General features: G+C 41.5%; 1 pseudogene; it reads right to left on the minus strand.

Annotated features, from left to right (window-relative positions):
• Window positions 1-9,332: 9,332 nt before the first annotated feature.
• LOC146390386 (NLR family CARD domain-containing protein 3-like) lies at window positions 9,333-10,811 on the minus strand (annotated as a pseudogene).
• Window positions 10,812-20,622: the final 9,811 nt, after the last annotated feature.

A 20,622-nucleotide genomic window follows, 5' to 3' on the forward strand; every position in this document is an offset into this window, starting at 1 on the left:
AACCCATCCCGGTGGGAAGGTCCATACCAAGTACTCCTAACGACGCCAACAGCTTGCAAAATCGCTGAGAGGCCCTCTTGGATCCACCAGAGCCATTGCAAAAATGGAAGTGAGTGACAGCACAACCTAAAGACACCACCATCCCGACTCTTTGGTGATCTACAAGTGAAGGGAGGGCTGATTGGGTATATCCCGCCTTCTACTTCTCGCCTGTAGTCTACTCACCAGAGTAAATCGGTGTGTCTGGTCATCATGAAGATTATTCTGCTTACCACCTTGGCCCTGCTGCTTACAGCATGGACCCTGATGCACTTAAAGGATCAAGAAGCCAACATGCATAGAAGAGCATGGACATATGACAACTCACACCTGGCTGAAGTGACACAGGACCACATCCATCCCTGGATGAACAACGCCTGGTATAGATACATATATAATCGCAAAGAAGACAAAGATTGTTATATATGCTCACGCATGCCTGCTACAACACAGCATGCTACATTATATGGCAGACTTATGAACATGATTCAAGTGACATGCGCAGCAAGCTTTGCCAGTCTAGGTTATCAATATTCAGGAATTGTCCTAAACCACAGCGACCTCCTGACTATTGGACTATAGTTTTGGACTGTTTTTAAATGCATCGACCAGCATCAACAAAGAGCAAAATCAGGAAATTGATGCCATAAGAATAACTGTTATGCAACACAGAGTTGCTCTGGACATGATCTTGGCAGAAAAGCGCGGACTGTGTTTTGTTTAATATAACTTGTTGTACATATATTCCAGACAATGTGCATTCTGACAATATGACAAATGCTCTACAATTACTTAGAAACGTTCAACAGGCACAGGTAACCGATTGGGCAAATTCACAAAGTAATTGGTGGAATTGGTTTATGAGCGGCTCATGGAAAACATTGATGTTTAAGGTTTTAATGTTTATTGGCCTAATACTTATTATGTTTTGTAAGAGGAATGGTATCAAGAATGATATCTCAATCTCTTGTTGCATATGTCACTGTGCCAGACGAGGAAGAAGGAGAAGACGATGAGTATGAAACTAATGTGATGAATGATTATGTTTGAATGATACACATTTTATGACGACCAGACCGAAAGCACTCACAATGTAGGGTCTGTGTCTGAAACACATTGATGTATTTGCTTAAAATCGCTACAAACAGGAGGGAATGATAAGAGATTTTTTAGTTTTGTGATTATTGTTTAGTTGTAGCTTCATTTAAGATAGGAGAGCTTGTGAGTTGGAACCACCACAGGAAAGGAAAGTGGAACCAGATGTGTAGAGGAATGCGGTGACATACATACTACATCCTGAGTTAACGGTCACCCCCCTCTCTCACTCTCCTTTTAAGGAAATGTTTAAGTTTCTATACATACCAAGCTATCTCCTATTTCAACAGACAAGCTAAAGGTTTCTCCTATTATGGAAACGTTTTTGTATACTGAACATACCACTCCTACTTCCTTTAAAGCTCACTTGGAGTATAAATAAAGAATGCGCTGAGAGCCCTGCGCGGTTTTTCTGTCACATCTGTTGTGCGCACTTTGACAGCAGAGCAGATCGGACTGACCGCCCATGCGCATGTAAAAATTAGATATCTGAGTGTGACTTCATTTGCCTTTCTAATAACTTTTCTCTTCACAATCATCATCGTCATCATCATCTTAATAACCATCATTTACTAGCTGAGCCCACATCCTCATTTTAGGTTTGACAGCATTTTAGTAGGTAAAGGTGAATGCTTGGACATGAATTGAGCTGCGGTTTGGGGAAGGCCTCGAAGAGGACTGGAGACGGCTCCTGGGCCTGGCAGATCCCTGTGTAATAAGTAGAAGTGAAGAAGTTAAAGAATTGAAAACAAAGAGGGAGGGTGGGGCACGTAAACGAGAATGAAAAGCTTGCAGAACTGGGGGAACCTATATCGATGACAACTGGAATGAGCGTGTTTGGAGGTGTGGTCCCGCTCCTGAAATTCAGATACATAATCTCCAATTATTGCACCACTGTGTGTGTGGTTGGCATGGGGAGTTCCTTTGGTAGGCAGAGGCAGTCTGTGATGGTGTAACTATGGAACAGTGTCTAGCACATGTTGTTAATATAGCTTTCTTTCTAGCTGTTTAACACGTAGGATGTAATTGATGATAACCCAGCTATTGGGGACCACAAGCCAGTGAAGTCAGTCAGGAAAAGGATCCGGCATAAAATCTTGGCCAGATTGTTGAAGCGAGGTTAAAAACAGATGTTATGATTGTGGAAAAATAAACTGAGCACCAAAACCAAACTTTTCTGATACTTACTGAAGGATAAAAACTTTGCAAAAAGATCAATACTCCATGGACATCTTTGAACTGGAATTAACCAAGAGGCAAGATAATAACAGCTCCTTTGTAACCATTATGTGGATGCAAGTCGATTTAGTGGCTGCGAGTTAAACGCTCACCATCATGTAGGTACCCGCTTGATAATGAAGTGTATCATGGCCTTGAGCAAAGCCTACAGTTAATTGTTTTCCCATATTCATAGATGCTCATTTTGTATGAGAAAGTCTAAGGAGCTTGGAAAGAAAAGTGTCTGGACTTCTTTAAGTTGCTTGAAGACGTTTCACCTATCATCTGAGAAGCTTCTTCAGTTCTAGGGTCAAATGGTGGAGAGTCCCAGATATATAAGCCCTGTGGGATGGGCCATTTGACCTCAGGAAATCACATGATAGGGTGGGGCTAGGTTTCACAATGAGCTCACCCAAAACCTTGGCTGATTGTGACCTACACCCGTTTTCACACCTTGGCTCATGTGATTAGGTAGAGGATCATCACGGGGTCCATTGTCCCTCTCGGGGGGAAACTCCCACAGGGCTTAAATCTGGGACTCTCCACCATTTGACCCTAGAACAGAAGAAGCTTCTTGGATGAGAGGTGAAACATCTTCAAGCAATCAGAATCAGAATACTTTATTGATCCCTAGGGGAAATTATTTTTGGTTACAGTGCTCCATTATAAACAAACAGTAACAAAGACAGACAATACACTAAGTAAGAATAGCACCATTTATACAGGCATATATATACATAAAAGTCACTTATTAATAAATAGCTGAAAAAGGAAGAACATGTCCAAAAAAGGGTGCAGCTGTTGCAGTAAACAGTGTGTTAAGTGGAGGAATTGTACAGGGAGATGGCCACAGGCAGGAATGATTTCCTGTGTTGTTCAGTGGTGCTTTTCGGTAACTCAGTCTCTCACTGAACGTGCTCCTGTTACTGACCAGCATGTCATGGAGTGGGTGGGAGGTGTTACCCAACATTGTCTTTATCTTGGACAACATCCGCCTCTCCGACACCACCTTAAGGGAGTCCAGCTCCATCCCCACAACATTACTGCCCTTACAAATCTTTTTATTGAGTCTGTTGGCATCTGCGACCCTCAGCCTGCTCCCCCAGCATACAACAGCATAGAGGATCGCACTGGCCACAACAGACTCATAGAAAATCCTGAGCATTTTCTGGCAGATGTTGAAGGACCTCATTCGCCTCAAAAAATAGAGACGACTCTGGCCCTTTCTGTAAAGTGCTGTAGTGTTTGTAGCCCAGTCCAGTTTATTGTCAATGTGTACTCCAAGGTACTTATAGTCCTCCACAATGTCAACACTGACCCCCTGGATTGAAACAGGGGTCAAGTGTTTCCTGGTCTTCCTGAAGTCTACTATCAATTCCTTGGTCTTTGTCACGTTGAGCTGCAGATGATTGTGCTCACACCACGTGACAAAGGAGTCGACCACAGCCTGTTAATCTGTCTCATCATCCCTGCTGATCCAACCACCGCAGAGTCGGCAGAAAAATTCTGAAGATGGCAGGTCTCTGTGCAGGACTCTCAAGCAACATAAAGAAGTCCAGACACTTTTCTTTCATAGCTTCTTACACTACGATGACCTGGATGACTGAGATCCTTCACAGACATTTTGTATGAGAAAGTTAAAATTATATACTAATAGTAAACAGGTTAGATTTCACCATGACAGTGATCAGTGAGCAGCAGTATGCCTTCATGCTGAGAGAGAACTCTATAGATGTAATCTTTGCTTTGAGAGTGTAGATGGAGAAGACGGTCAGAAGGAGCTTCATTCTGTTTTTGTGGATCATAGAGTGACAAACTGTGTGGGGTTGTTGTGCAGGAGGTGAGCTCAGCCTCTTAGCTCCAATGACTGGAGCTCTTATGCTTCAGCACACTGAGACATTTTTGGCAATTTCCTGCGCCCCCTCCTGTTCCAACATCACTGGTCACTTGCAATTTTTAACCTGCAGTAATGTTAATTATGATGTTGTCAACACTAACTCAGGAACATCAGATTGTGCATATAAAAAACAATAACATAGCATGAGAGGGGTTGGAGAGATAATTAGATGTAGATGTTAGCGTTTTATATTTGATGATGGTTGTGTAAGTTTTGTCAAGATTGCGCCTGTTAAGGAGCAGATACAGACATACACACATGCATACACTATGATCATTATTGTCACATATTCTGATCTAAAATTAAAAATATATTATTTTTATTAAGATTTTTCTTCTCCATTTGCTCAGTACGTGCACTGGTCTCATTACTGTGTGCATGGATGTTTACCATAAAGAGAGCGACGTCTTTAATCACAGGACAACACGTCTTTAAGGGTGAAAACATAAAAAGATGTTTTGTGTCACTCGTCTATTCTAATTTCTGTATTTATGTGTTCTGTAAAAAAGTGATGCCAAAGTTTGTTTTATTTGTCACTAAAGAACTGTTGAACACTGTCTTTGATAAAAAAAAAAAAAAACACTGACACAAAAATAAATCAAATTTTCATATAAACAGGAAGTCATTTAGAATAGGAAGCAGCAGATGAATCACATCAAAAATGCTGAAGTGTGACATCACTCAGATGTAGACAGTTTAAATTTATTTGCACAGAAACATTATTTACAGCTGTATTACTTCAAAGTTTATCAGGAGACTATCAAAATAAATTAAAAGGAGATGTATTATATATATATATATATATATATATATATATATATATATATATATATAGAGAGAGAGAGAGAGAGAGAGAGAGAGAGCTTGTCTTTTGTCTTGTCTTTTGTCTTTTGTCTGCCCTCACCAGAACCACTCAATGTGAAATGTGAAAACATCCACAGGCAAAGGGAAACTAAATGTAAAGGCAAGCAGGGAGCACAAAATGAAAACAAACAGGGAAGCAAACCAACAATGTGACAAAGAACATTTCCTCTGTGATTGAGAAACAGGTTCAAAATCTCCCCTTTCTCCTTCTGCCCACTTCCAAGAGTCCTTTCACAATATAATTCCCAGCTGCAAACTCCAGCTGTGTTTCTTTGTTGTTTAACATACAAATTCCTTTTACGAAGGAATTGAGGATTAACTTTGTAATAACCTCCACCCAAATAACATAAATTCAGTCTTTTTTATAATCAAAGTATCTTTCTTTATTTTGGCAGCCCTTTTAAAAACAGCAATTTTTTCCAATACGTGTAAAACTTTGTGTCTGACTGGCTCTACATGTTCTTTAACTGGCTAAGTGGTAACAACCTTAATCAAGGTGTTTGTGACTTTTGCCTTAAATTTTGCTGAAACAAATTATGCAGACTTGTTATGTGTTGTTCCAAATGATTAACAGTGCCACACTTATTATTATCACAATACTTTTCACCTTACCCAAAAGTTTATTTTCACACTTTTAGAAGCATAATTGTGTGTCACTCCCTGAATGAAGCACCTTCCTGATTGAGTTAAATGATCACCTTCTCTTTATGCTTTCCTGAAGTGACAGTGCTGCGACCACACACACACGCACACACACCGCGGGGATGACATATAGCTGGGGAAAGAAGGTACAGGTCTGAATAATTAAGTACCATTAGATAAAGGGAGTAAGACTAAAAGTGAGCCACAAAAGAGAAGAGATGTTTCTCAATACCAAGTACTCCAAGTTTGTTCTTCCGTAGTTGCCAATTTAAACTTGGCAAGTTCACTTAAGAGCCCAGACTTCTGAGCAAGCACGCACGCACACACACACACACACACACACACACACACACACACACACACACACACACACACACACACACACACACACACACAGTTTATGTGCTAAAATTATTTCTCTTTTAGCACATAAACAGTGTGGTGAGAATAATAAGGACACCAAAATGGTTGTGCAGAAAGCTGCATCTGGTCAGAAAGGAAAAAGAACACACAAACTTGGAAGAGTTGGCCAGATTTGTATACATCTGGTATAGCTGCTGTGGCGTCTGGCTTGAAATAACAACTGTAATCTCCACATTTCAACTTTTCTCAAAATACTATTTTGAGCTTAATGTCAAAAAGGACACTCATTTTTTTCCTTTTGTTAATGTGACCTTAGTACTCTGCCGTAACTTAATTTAAATTGGAACCATCGTGTAACATCATATAAAGAACTGCACAGCACTGTACTGGAATAAATATTAAAAAATCAGCAAACCAATGAGGTCTCATTAAACTACTCACTATATAGATAATTAGATGGAGATTTAAAAACAAGATATAGACGAATGCAGGGCTGTTAGGAAACAACTGAAACAAAAACAATCAAATACAAACTACAACTCTAAGCTGAGGAATTACTATAATTACAAAATAAAAGGAGGAATCTAATAAACATGACCAAAACAGAGAATTCTTAAAAATAAAAGAGAGAACTTCAGAGTTAAAAAAATCTTCAAAATTTTGGCAATTCCTTGAATTTCTAATATTCCTGAATGAGGAATTATTTAGTAGATGGATACATTATACATGGATACATTGCACCTTTATGGAAGAAAATACAGCAGGGTTTAGTTGCCGTTAGCTACTACATCAAATAGAGACTTACATTTTCTTAGACCTATAGAATAATGAACAAAAAGTTTAGTTGATAAAAGATGACCCTCATATTGCCAGTGATTTTCAAACTTAGAGGGATGTCATTAGACCTGCTTGATCTTTACCTGAACTTCACAACTGCAATTTGTCCAAGTCACCCAGGTTTGGGTTTTGGATTATTGGACCTGTGGTCATCCTAAACCCTCAGGTAATTAGAGGAAGTAAGAAAAATGTTTCTAATGTTTACCTCAAATTTTCCAGCTTAAATCTGTCTGGATTTGAGAGTGGGTCCTTCAGTTGAGCACATAGTAGACTTTCTCCAGAGTCTCCTGGGTGATTGTAGCTCAGGTCCAGTTCTTTCAAATGGGATGGGTTGGATCTCAGAGCTGAGACCAGAAAATCACAGCCTTCCTCTGTGATCAGACAGCCTGAAAGCCTACAGACACAAAAAACACACATTTGGATGGTCTCTGAATATTTTTCTTTGCTTTTCGCTAACAATGTGGTTTTGTTGGCTTCATCAGGTGGCGGCCTCTAGCTCGCACTGAAGCAGATGGTCATCAGAACTGTAGAGAAGGTGATCAGCTGTTCACAATCCTCCCTGGACTTAATTGCCAGCTCAAGAGCTCAAGAGGTCTATAATTGCCAGGGCAATTATAAAAGACCACCTCCATCCTAACCACCACCTCTTCAACATCCTGCCCTCTGTAAAAAAGTTCAGATCCATCAGATGCATAACCAACAGACTAAAGAACAGCTTCGACCTGTGGGCTGTCAGAACTCTTAATGCAAACTGAGAGTGTGAACAGACTTCTCCAACACATCCACTCTGACACTGCTGTTGATCATCTATGTGCAATATCTCAGTCTTTCCATGTTCTGTGGAATATTTTTGGTTCATGTTCAATATCCTTGGTCTTGTGCAATATTTAGGTCTCAGTGGAATTACCACCCCCACCCTAAATGACCATAGCCCCTCCACCCTTATTTATTTATTTATTTATTATATGCCCTTGTATACAGCCCCACAATGTTTCTGTTTCAATGTTTCTTACGCATACATCATGTATATAGTTCACTCACATATATGTATACATATATATTGCTTTTTATTTTTATTTTTCCCTCGTTGTATATTGTTTTCTCTTTTTTTACTTTTGCACCTTTGTGGTCCAGCTACCCAATTTCGCTGTGCAAGAAACCGCACAATAACAATAAAAAGCTCTAAGTCTCTCTAAGTTTGTTATCAAGTATAAAGAGGCGGGAACGAGAATCAGAACCTCCAAATCTGAGGTCATAGCCCTCAGCTGGGAAAGGGAGGAGTCCCCACTCAAAGTCAGGGACGATTTGATGCCCCAAGTGGAGGAGTTTAAGTATCTCCCTCTCTTGTCACTCGCCCTCTTGCTCTCGTGCCATGCATGTGCCTTGCTTACTCTCTCTCTCTTTCCTCCCTCTGCTTCATTTGTTTGCATTTCAGTGTGTGTTCTTTTCATACTTCTGGTTTTAGTTTGACAGTCTCTTGTTCGGTGTGTATCATGTTCAGCTGTCCTATCCCAGGTGTGTTTCCTCTTTGCCCTGATTCCCTCATGTATTTAGTGTCTGTGTCTCCCTTTGTCTGGCTTTGCAAGCTCCTCTTGCTGTGTGTCCTGTCTCTGTGGTAATAGTCCATTCTAATATTTCTGTTATTGTTTTGCCAGTTAGCTTCCCAGTTTGCTATGCTCTGTGAAACCAGCAATAAACCAATTGTCATGGTCCTTGGTCAGCCGTGACACCAATTTTCGAGCTAAGTCCTGCCAGGGTGTCTGCACTTTGGATCTGCAGCTCTGTGACATAAACAGTGTTTCTTGGCACCATAATTTATTTTTAAACAGGACAATGACCCCAAACACACCTCCAGGCTGTGTAAGAGCTATTTGACCAAGAAGGAGAGTGATGGAGTGCTGCGTCAGATGGCCTGGCCACAGTCACCTGACAAAAACCCAGTCGAGATGGTTTGAGATGAGATGGACCACAGAGTGAAGGCAAAAGGGCCAACAAGTGCTCAGCATCTCTGTGAACTCCTTCAACACTATTTGGAAACCATTTCAGGTGACTGCCTCATGAAGCACATCGAGAGAATCCCAAGAGTGTGCAAAGCAGTAATCAAAGCTAATTTAGAAGAATTTCAAATATAAAATATATTTTGAGTTATTTCACACTTTTTTTGTTTACTGCATAATTCCAAATGTGTTCATTCATAGTTTTGAAGCCAGTGAAAATCTACAATGGAAATAGTCATGGAAATAAAGAAAAACCAACAAAATCTTTGACTCATGGTGTATATATATATTTGCTATTTAATAATAATAAGTGAAAAGCAAATCAGACCTGAGGGTTTCCAAAGTACAGTGTGGGCTTCCAAGTCCAGCACACAGCAGCTTCACTCCTTCAGGTTGTTGTTGTTACTCACATCCAACTCTCTGAGTCTAGAAGACTGGGAACTGAGAACTGAGGACAAAGCTTCACAGCTTTTCTGTGTGAGTTTACAGCCACTCAACCTAGAAATGTAACAGTAAGAAAAATAAATAAATATGTGTTAAAAATGTTTCATTTGTTTAAATTCTTGAACGTAGCACAGATTTAAAGCCATCTTTAGCATTGTTCAAAACACACTCACAGAGCTTTCTTGGAGGCTTTGACCACTGGCAGCACTGTTTTTTCAGGTCAAAAACATCCAGGTTTTTTTCCTGATGACAATAAGATGAAGACCAGAGCTGACCACTGAGCAGGAGAAAGATTAACTGTAAAAGGGTTTCCTGAATTAAGGCGACCTTGGATTTCCTTCACTATAGAGTCATCATTCAGTTCATTTAAACAGTGGAACAGATGAATGCTTTTCTCTGGAGAGGGATTCTGGTTGATATGATTCTTGATGAACTGGATTGTTTCCTGATTTGTTTGTGAACTGCTTCCTGTTGGTGTCAGTAGGCCTTGTAGGAGTTCCTGGTTGGCTGGCATTGAAAGACCAAGGAGGAAGCGAAGAAACAAGTCCAGATGTCCATTTGGATTCTGTAAGCCCTTGTTCACTGCACTCTGGTACAAGTGTCTGATTGAAGACTCTCTGATCTGCATTGATGCTGTTTCTTCTTTATCCAACAGGTTGATACCACAGTTGGTGAATGTCAGATGGGCATGAAGAGCAGCTAAAAAAATTTCTGGCACAACTTCACCTGCTTCCAAGGTGCATGGAGAGGATATTATTAAAGTTGTTCATCTTCCCTCAAGTGTCATGAAGAGCAGCTAAAAACTCCTGAATGCTCAAATGGACGAAACAGTACACCTTCTTTTCATACAGTCCTCTCTCTTCTTTAAAGATCTGTGTGAACACTCCTGAGTACACTCAGGCCTCTCTGACATTAATGCCACACTCTGTCAGGTCTGATTCATAGAAGATCAGGTTTCCTTTCTGCAGCTGCTCAAATGCCAGTTTCCCCAGTGCTTCAATCATCTTCCTGCTCTCTGGACTCCAGAGAGGATCTGTCTCAGCTCCTCCATCATACTTGATGTTCTTCACTTTGGTCTGAACCACCAGGAAGTGAATGTACATCTCAGTCAGTGTCTTGGGCATCTTTCCTCCATCCTGTTTGGTTTTTAACAAACTCTCTAAAACTGTAGCAGTGATCCAGCAGAAGATTGGGATGTGACACATGATGTGGAGGCTTCGTGATGTCTTGATGTGAGAGATTACGGTGTTGGCCTCTTCCTTGTCTCTGAGTCTCTTCCTTAAGTACTCTTTTTTCTGTTGGTCAGTGAACCCTCTGACCTCTGTAACCATGTCTATATATTCAGCAGGGATCTGATTGGCTGCTGCAGGTCGTGTGGTTATCCAGATGTGAGCAGAAGGAAGCAACTTTCCCATGATGAGGTTTGTCAGCAGCACATCCACTCAGAGGAAGTCTGAAAGATGCCACTAGATGGTGCACAGCACTCAGGAGGAACCTAAAACTGATCAGAGAGAAGTCCTGGCAAAATTAATCCTGCAGTTTGTTTCTGGTGGAATCTCATGTTTGTTCCCGCAGTTTCACTTTTGTTGTTGTTTCAGTTCCAGCCTGAACTTTGAACTACATGATCACACAGTGGATTCTCCATTTTGTGCCAAAATCTGTTTTGAGTTTTCAGCAACAGGTGTTTAAATCCACTGTTTCCCCTGTTCTGTTGGGCCTGCCTGTGTTAGAGACTAAAAGATTACACACATCACACTGCAGCGTTCACAACCAAACCTGACAGATCCTGGAATTATATTTTTATCTTCTGTGGAGAGATAACTGATCAAAAAATCTCTGTCCTGGAAATCTGGTTTCATTTTTTTTTTTTTTTTTGCCTGTCCCATTTGGTTCTTTAGCCATCAGAATTGTTGTCTGAAGACCAACAAGGATACCCAATGGATTTATTTTGCCAAATGGATCATCGTGGCATTGCCGTATTGGTCCATTTGATCGACCTTTGTTTTTATTATTTATTTTATTTTATTTTCAGTTGTTACAGACGGGACAGACATGAGTGAGGGATAGGAAAGGGAGAAAGAAAGAGGAAGGAGAAGAAAAACAGAAGGGGAGAAGGACAGTGAGAAAGGGGGGGAGGAAAAAAAAAATCTCCTGGATCACCTGTTGAGAGAAAAAGAATAGAAAACAAGCAAAAAAAACCAAAGCAACATACTAAACACAACACCATCGCATTAATCTAGCTAAGTGTAAACAGCAGTAAATACTAAATATTCAATGTTGTTGTGCAGCACGCAGGACAGACAGCGCACAATGTGCTTTGAAGTAGCAGCCAAGAAAGGTGTAATTTAAGTCTACGAACAGTGAACACCCGTGTGCACACCTGTGTGGATCAGCGCGCTTGTATTCAAATGGTTTCCACATGTAATGGTCTGCAAGAGGATGTAGAGAGCCATAGCCCTGTCCCCCAGGGCATGAAGCAGGCATGGAGGAGATCCAGGCCCCAGACATCCAGAGGCCCCAGAGTGCGAGAGCCCAAGGTGGACCACCGGAGGGGCATCCGTGCCACCCTAATGGGAAGGGCTGAGGATCCCCAGACGAGGCGTCACCCAGTAGCCACCGAGCAGAAGCTAGAGGGGGCTGCACCGGCGTGCCCGCCGGCTCTGCCGGCAGCCAGCTGTGCCAAGAGTGAACCGAGCCGCAGGCCCAGAGGCCGGAGGCCCGAGGGCCCCCCGCACCCCGGAGGAGGCCTGACCGAGCAACAGGCGCCAGGCCCCGCCAGGTAGCCACCGGGAGTGAGCTGGTACATACCTGAGTGCCCAGCCCCGGACACCAAGAACCACCAATGCACCGACCCCTGAGGGCATCAGTCACCGGCAGGGAGTGTGGTGAGGGGAGATAGGCCTTGGAGGGCCTGGGAGTTCCCAGAGAGGTGGAGTCTATGACCCGACCTGACATATAGACACAGACAAACAGGCACACACAGACACAAACATGCATTCCCACCCTCATGCACACATATACAAACACTCAGCACTCACCCAACGTAAGGATTGACATAAATGGACATGTACACACAATCACACTCCCCAAACATACTCTATACCCCGGGTCCAGGTACCCTCGCCCCCAGAGGGGGAACAGAACCCAGACCCAAGAGATGTTACCCTTCCCCCCGGGGTGGAGGCTGGTTTCATTTAACACAACGTATTCACCTCAACACCTATCATGTTGATGAAGGCGTTGAGGTGTCAGGAAGGACGAATCAGACTTCAGCTGTTCAGACTCAGGACTGATGACTCGGGACTGGACCTGTGTCAGATGAACACTGATTATGGCTTCAGCTCTTTTGTCAAACTGAGTCTGAGAAAAAATAAACTTTTTTTTATTATTTCCTTTCCGTTTGAAGCTAAAAGAGGCCACCTAAACACACAAGATATCAATGGAAATCCCAGGACGTCCTCTATTTAGTACATGAGGACTTAGCTAAAATAGGTCAAAAGATATAGACTTAAAACAAATGTCCATTACAGAGGACATAAATGCTGCTTCTCAGGAGGATAAATGTGTCAGGTTTGGTGGTGAACGTCCACTCCAGTGTGATGTTGTGGTTCTCCTCTGCCTGATAGCAGGTCTGTGTCACATTGACTACAAATGATCCTGTTGAGGAGACAGAGAGGGAAAGAGAGGAGCAGACACATTGAGAACTGGAACAAATCTGTTGTTGAGCTTTATTTGGAGTTCATAAAGTGAAGCTGTAAACTAACCAGAGACACATGAGGTGAGGATGATGAGCAGCAGGATCCTGCAGATCATCTTCTCCCTGTGAGAGGAGACAGAGGTGAAGAGTCATCAACACATGAGGTCAAAGGTCAGTCAGTACAGCTAGAAGAAGGAAAATTTAAAACATAAATTTGAAGTGATAAAATATGATCTATGGTGTATGACAACTACCTCTTATCAGCTACATTTTATACATTGCTAACAGAAAAAAGAACACCATTGTTGCGTGGTGGTTAGCACTGCTAACACACTTCCTTAATTCAAGTCTGGACGTTCTGTCCGTGCACGTGTAGACACTAAAGATGGTGTGCCAGAATGTCATACTAGGAGGGGTTCTTTAAGTACTCCCGTTCTCCCTCCCGAGGTGCAGCGTCCTGACGATTTGTCATGTCCCGCGGCGTTCTTGAGGAACACGAAAGGCGACCTTCGTCGTTCTTATGGTATGTGTCGGGTTATGGGTGAAATACAGTAGAATGACGGTGCTGCCACCGCAAAGCGATTTGAGGAAAATGAAGGAACATGTGCGGATTGATTCTAAATGGTCCTCATGTTTCCTTATTTTTCCGATCTTGTCATTTAGAAACATGTTGGGTGCCCGGAAGCGTAACATGTTGACGAGTTGTCACCAAGGGTAAAATATTATTAAATTAAGCTCCATATTTTTTTTCTGGTTAAACTTAAAACAATGAAAACCTTTTGTCTGGCCATCAGCACCCTGACAGCTGGCTAACACAGAAAACACTCTAACATTACAAAGATGTTTTTTTAAACAGAACAAGATGGCAGAAGTTGTGTTTTTTAGTGCAGATCAAAAAATAATCTTATTGGGAAACAGTCAGATTGGTGGCTCTGAGTAAAAAAGAAGGAACTGATTTTTCTCTGAAACCGACATCACTGACTTCTCAGTGTGTTTGTGGAGAGCTCATATAGAAAACTTTTCAATCTAATTTAACTCTATTATTATTTTTTTATTGGTAGAGAGAGTCAGTTAGCATAACTGTGCCAGGCTATACAAATAATCCACATTCACATTATTTTACACAACTAACTTATCTCTATTTGTCCGTATAAGCCTGTCCCAGTGTAGCCAGTGTCTGTAAATTTGTTGAACTGGTATTTAAATAGTTCAGAGGGGGATATAGCACTGTGTGTTTGGAAGGAAATGTTACTTCTGTAAAGCCTGAAGTCCAACAACAGAACACTATTTTTTTTAAATATATTTTTCTTTTACAATAATGAGACGTGATCACTGATGCAGACACTGACTCTGGATTTAAAAGGGAGGAAAAATGAGAAATAGCTGAAATGATTCAGACTGCAGACATCCTGACAGCAGGGCATCAGATAATGTTCCTGTGCTCACTGAGCAGTGAAGAGTTAAGGAAATAACTCAGGAAATAACTTAGTGCTGTGGTTACAGACATTTTAATATTTGTCCTTCAGTTACAGGTGAGCGAGAAGTGAAAACAAAACAGGGATGTTGGAATTTGTCTGATCACCTGATCACTGACAGGAACCTTAAAGCCCAGAGTTGTGTTTCGGTCAGTGAGAAGACGGAGTCATCATGGACAACAATGATCAATTGAGTCTTGGAGGCAAAGAGAAAATGTTTATTTGAAACAAGGAGACATTAGGAGTAAGTATTTGATTGTTTATAATATTTTACTGTATCAGTGTGTTTATGTTATAGTGTGTTTGTTTCTTTTTTATTTCAATCTTTTTTTTTTTGTGGATTTAAAGGCAGCGGCTGCATAAACAAAATAAATGAGTGTTAGTCTGTTACTTTGTTGAACTGCAGGTGTAAAGCATTAAAATATGAAGTGTTTGTACAGTGAGATTGAAAAACTGAGAGAGATGAGCAAAAATATCTATTTATTTCTCCTCTCATCAGATTTCTGATCAGTGGATCAGTTTGGGAAGTTGTTTCTTTGTGAGGAAAAAGCTAAAGTTACATGTAAAACACTGTGTGTTACTGGGGCAGTCACATGGATCTAGCTGGGCAGCTGGGACCGGTCTATTGGTTATGCTTGCCCTGTTTTGCAGGTTGCTGGAGACTGAGGGGCGAGCAGAGGAGAACTAAGCTGTAGAAAGTTGGCCTGAAAAGGCTGCCACTGAATGGCTATGCACTGTTTTTACAAACAAAATAATTCACATGGTGAAAAACTGTCTGTCAGTCTGGGTCCTTGTTACACAGTTTAATAATCAGGAACATGAACAGAACAGAACGAAAGGGAACTTCATCAGGCAGCCCAGCTAGATGCTCACTTCTTATGTCTTCTTATGTCTTTTTATGTAAGACCTAAAAAGATGAAATACATAACCAGCGGTTTGAAATCCATCTCATGTTCAGGTTTAAAGCTTTAAAACAAGTACGTATGAAACTAAGAGTCACAAGGAGTTAAATGTAATCTGACTATTCTTATCTCTGTCAATGTCGCAGCCAGTCAGGCCAGATAAAGAATGAAGGTATGTGAAGGTACAGCACATAATCCCAAAACACAGATACACAAATAAGAAACTGAGCAGACAGAAGTACGATCATGATAAACATTTGGTAACTTTGGATTATTTTTGCTACCGAGGAATTAGACTATAAAGACTGACATGTATTGTTTTTTGGGAAAAGATAATTCTTTATTAATATGGGCTGGTACAAATATAACACTCTTCGATTTAATTCAAGCACTCCAAGCACTTTCTTACTCGAAGCCTTGTTAACACATTCACACACATTTATTTAACTGTTTTGCATTGGGATACTTTGAAATCCCTGGACATGTACCATACAGGTGGTACATGCATGCAAGTACAACCAACATTTTTTTTTTTTTTGCTTTCTTCCTTGTAACAAGTCATTGCTGTAATCGGGACTGAGAGAACAGCTTAATTATTTTCTAGATTTTGGACAAGAGTAATGGACTGTTAAATGAAAGGTGGACGGGAGAGAGGGAGAATACTAAAGTTAAAGGTCAAAAAACAATTCCCTGTCAGAGACCAGGCAGATCCAGCTCAAATATGAACCGTTAGTTTCTTTATATTTATACTTAAAAAGGATGTCCATGAGCTACAACCTTAGAAAGAAAGTCATTAAAAAGCTTTATTTCACTCTATATTTTGTTCTCTAAAAGATTTTGTAACTGTCTCTTATTGGTGTACTGGTAGTGATCTGTACACCGTGATCAGAGTAAATCAAAGTGCAGGTTTTTCTTCTGGTTGCTTCCATTGCAGTGGTTGTAGTTCATGTAGTTTTGGTCAGTCAGTGTAATAATCAGGATCATGAACAGGATCAGATGTTGTAATGAGTGAATGAAGTCAGATTGTAGATTTTCCTTCTTCTAGCTGTACTGCCTGACCTTTGACCTCATGTGTTGATGACTCTTCACCTTACTTTTGGGGAGAAGTAACTTGACCAACACAGGTCACAAGGAATACACTGAAATATTTTTCTGTCATTATTTATTCTTTAGAATAGTGCTCTCAGTGATGGCTGTTTAATTTGTTGCTAAACTCTTCAACATTTCTGGCTCTCTGACAAATATAAAGACAGGAAGTCAGAAAAAAATTCCTCATAATCACAGTTAATTAAAAAATGAAAAAATAGGGTGATTGGATGAGAAGAAGCTGAAGTTTTCACACCACTCAATGGAGACTGTCTGTTTTTGCAAAAAATCTAAAGGGATTTTAGAAGATTTTTGTTTGTTTCCTAAACGGAAGCCGTGTTTACAACTGCACTGATTATTCAAGTGGCATTACAGCTTTGCATTTACAATTTAAAGTAATTTTCAGTGAATATCAAAATAATTTAAAGCTGGACAGTTCCACACTTTATTTAACAATTTATTTTAAGGCAATAAAACAGATGTTACATTGAGAGAGTCTTACAGTCTGATGTTGTCACATCCAAAAGCCAAAAGTTTTTCTGGAGGTTTTTTTTTCTCTTGTTTTTCTTTTTCTCTTTCCCCTAAAATAAAAGAAATGAGAGCAGACAAACAGAGCTGTGACTGATGTTGGTACCAGACTCAGTACAATGCATAAAGTGGTTCATCCCCAGTTCTCTGCTTTTAAACTTAAGGTTGGTCTTTGAGGTTCAAGCTGAGCAGCAGCTTCTGTAAAACTCATTAAATACATACTTTTTTCTTTTTGCAGAACTGACTCCAGAACCAAGTTGACTCCTTGCAGAAAGCCTTTTTTGCTGTCCAGCACTCATTACTTCAGCTGAAACTTGTTCTCAACGCAGACAAAACTGTCACGGACCTGGCTCTGGAGGACTCGGGGGTCCGTGAGCAGGATGGATTATTATTATTATTATTATTATTATTATTATTATTATTAGTGTTGTTGTTATTTGGGGATGTGTGTTTTTCTGCACTATGCTGTGTTCGGGTTTCCACTCATATGTAGAGGCAGGGTGTGTACATGTGTGGCTGGAGGATGGAGAACAGCCACATGCAGGCCTGATGGGTGTGGCCCTGCAGGAGGACTGGCCACACCTGAAGTTCCTGCCACACACCTGTTGGTGATCAGGGCTCGTCGGGGGAGCTACTTAGGAGAGTGTTGGAGCTCCCACCGGCGCGGGATCATTAAGCTAAGACTCCAAGTCAGTGTGTAGTACTAGGAAGTGCGGATCGTGTGTGTGCGCGGGTTCAGTGTTTAACGGCTGCTTCTGTATTGTCCTGCAGGTGGAACGAGGGACCAGAAGGGCAGCACGCACAGGGTGTGCAGAAACACAACTGCCGGCAGCACGAGCACGGACGTCGGAGGGGAACACACACATGGGAGTCTAGGGAGCAAAGGGGATTTATTGTGCATCTGTTACCTTCACTGTAAATAAAGTGCACTGTTTGCATCGCAGAACCATGCGTTTTGGGTCCTCCTTTCCCCACATCCCCACGGTCTGCCAGTCAGACCGTGACAAAAATAAAGCTCATGTTGTTTTCCAAATCAAGGAGACAAGCCCAAACAATCCCATCAGTAACCACTCTTGAAGGTAATAAAATAGAGTTGGTTCACACCTATAAATATCTGGGAATCTTAATTGATGACTCGCTTACCTTCAAACCACATGTAGAGAATCTTGTGAAAAACCTGAAGTTAAAACTGCTGCCTATCTTGGCCAGGTCTCCCTTGAAAAAGAGGTTTTTAATCTCAATGGGATTTTCCTGGTTAAATAAAGGTTAATAAATAATAAATAAATAAATAAGTGGTCCTCAACTAATGATGTAATTAACTTTGTTGTCATATACGGCATTTCATACAGTATGTCAGAAAATCAAACCAAATTACAGACTTCTCGCAAGCCTCCATCAACAGTCCAGACCAGGGGTGTCAAACTTAAAATGACGACATGGGTCGTTGCCCAGGGCAGCATCGTTGGGCGGGCGAAATCATGGCAAAAAAAAGTTGCTTGCACCCATACTGCCCCGACATCATGCCTCCGCATTTTGTAGATTACATGGGCACCGATCGGTTTTCCATCGCCCATTTGCGGGGAGTAAAGGCGCCCTCCACTTGCGAGGTGCGCCTGCTGCTTGCCACATGGGGAGAAGAGGGGCGGGCCGGCGGGGGATTCTCTGGGTGGCTGGAGCAGCATCTAATAACCAGCTCAAATATACCGTATTATATACTATATATAATAACCGCCAAATAAAACAAAATAAAAACAAAGCAACAAACTAGGGCTGTCAACGTTAACGCTGTTATCATGATTAATGCGATTAAAATTTTTAACGCAATTAATCAATCTGGAGCGCAGAATGACTCAAAATCCCTGTAAAGTCTCTGTCAACGCATTTCGGGTAGTTTATCCATTTTGCACTCCAGAGGGGTTGATTGCGTTAAAAATTGTAATCACGTTAACCGTGATGACAGCGTTAACGTTGACAGTCCTACAACAAACACAAAAACTGAAGACATTATGATATAGACTTTTGCACCAATGTGTTTTCTAAATTCTGTCACACACATACACAAAAAGCAAGCGCGAGGGCCCTCGGTGCGCCCGCCCTGTCCAAGATGTGTACATGACACGGTTTTGTAAACGGACTCAGGCGCAGACCAGGAGACCTTTGCAGAAACTGATAGTGCGTTTATTTACAGTGGTGTCACCGGGTGATTATATATATACACAAGGTGCTCGGGAAGGGGTCCGGGGCTCCAGGGGGGGAGGGTCCAAAACCACACTCTGCTCTTTCAGCCAACAATCCCACTCTTTTCCCACTCCAGTCGCTCCTCTCGCTCACTCGGGGGTACAGAGACGGGTCCGAGGGGAATCTATGCACACACACAGAAAATCCAATTAGCACTAGATCACAATGAAACTCACAGACTTAGGCAGATTGCCGAAGCACTAACGCGGGTGACTCAACGTTCCAGCGACGAGTAGTGTAGGTCTGCTATCTTAAAAAGCCCTTTTAATTGTAGTAACCAGCGCCAGGTGTGATGATGAGCACAGGTGTGTGGGCCAGGGGCGGAGGCCACAGTGAGCACCGCTGTAGCCGGAGAAAGAGGGAGAGAGAGAGAGAGAGCACAAGAACAAAACACATGTTGCCTAACACGGAATCAGCCGGTGAGGCACGGGGACCGTGACAGTACATCCTCATCTTGGACAGGGAGGAACGCTGGTTTGAGCGTGGAGTCAAGGAGGCCGTTTACGTGAAAAAGGAAAGACCGTCTCTGAATCGATGAGGGGGCCTAAGGGTACATCTTTCGCCATCTTACAATGCTGTGATTGCAGCCATTCCCCAACTCTCTGTGAATGGTACTCATGGCCATTGATCAGTGGTCTTTGATTAATGGTCATGAGAATTTGCATAATTAAGATTAAGGAACTGACCTCCCAGCCCATTGTTCCTTCAGTGGGCTGGTTTCAGTCATTATGCAAATGTACTGTTTATAAGATTTGGAGAAACCTGCAGTCAGCTGAGATTGAAGAAGTCACTTGGATGAGTGACGAAACGTTTCTCCCACAAAACGCTACGTCCAGATAAACAGAATCAACTTTTGGAGATTTACTTTCCTGGATGATTGAGAATGCATCAAGACATATTTGACAGTTCACTCAGACATTCAACACAACAAAGCCTGTTCAGTGGCTTCAATTATCTTACAAGTTTCTGGTAAAGAGTTCATTTCAGAAGATTTTTTAATCAAACATATTAAAAATCACTTCTCACTCTGTCATTACTAAACAAACACGTCTCCATTTACCAACGGTGTCAGGATCCTGGGTCACTCGACCCAGCACTTTGAATTCTTTGTGTCTTTATAATTTTGTATTGTGTTTTTCCTCCTCTGCATCTAAGCCAGCTTTCTTTGGTTGGCTGGCCCATTTAATAGAAGGTTTAAACAGCATGTGTGTGTGGCTCAAATCCAGTGCATGTGTGCTTTAGGTACCTTTACAAAGGATATCCTGTCTTTATGACATCATACAGAGTAGGAGTAGAAAAG

The sequence above is a fragment of the Perissodus microlepis genome, chromosome 3, assembly GCF_051167445.1.
Source record: "Perissodus microlepis isolate ML-2025 ecotype Zambia chromosome 3, ASM5116744v1, whole genome shotgun sequence".
Lineage (NCBI taxonomy): Eukaryota > Metazoa > Chordata > Actinopteri > Cichliformes > Cichlidae > Perissodus > Perissodus microlepis.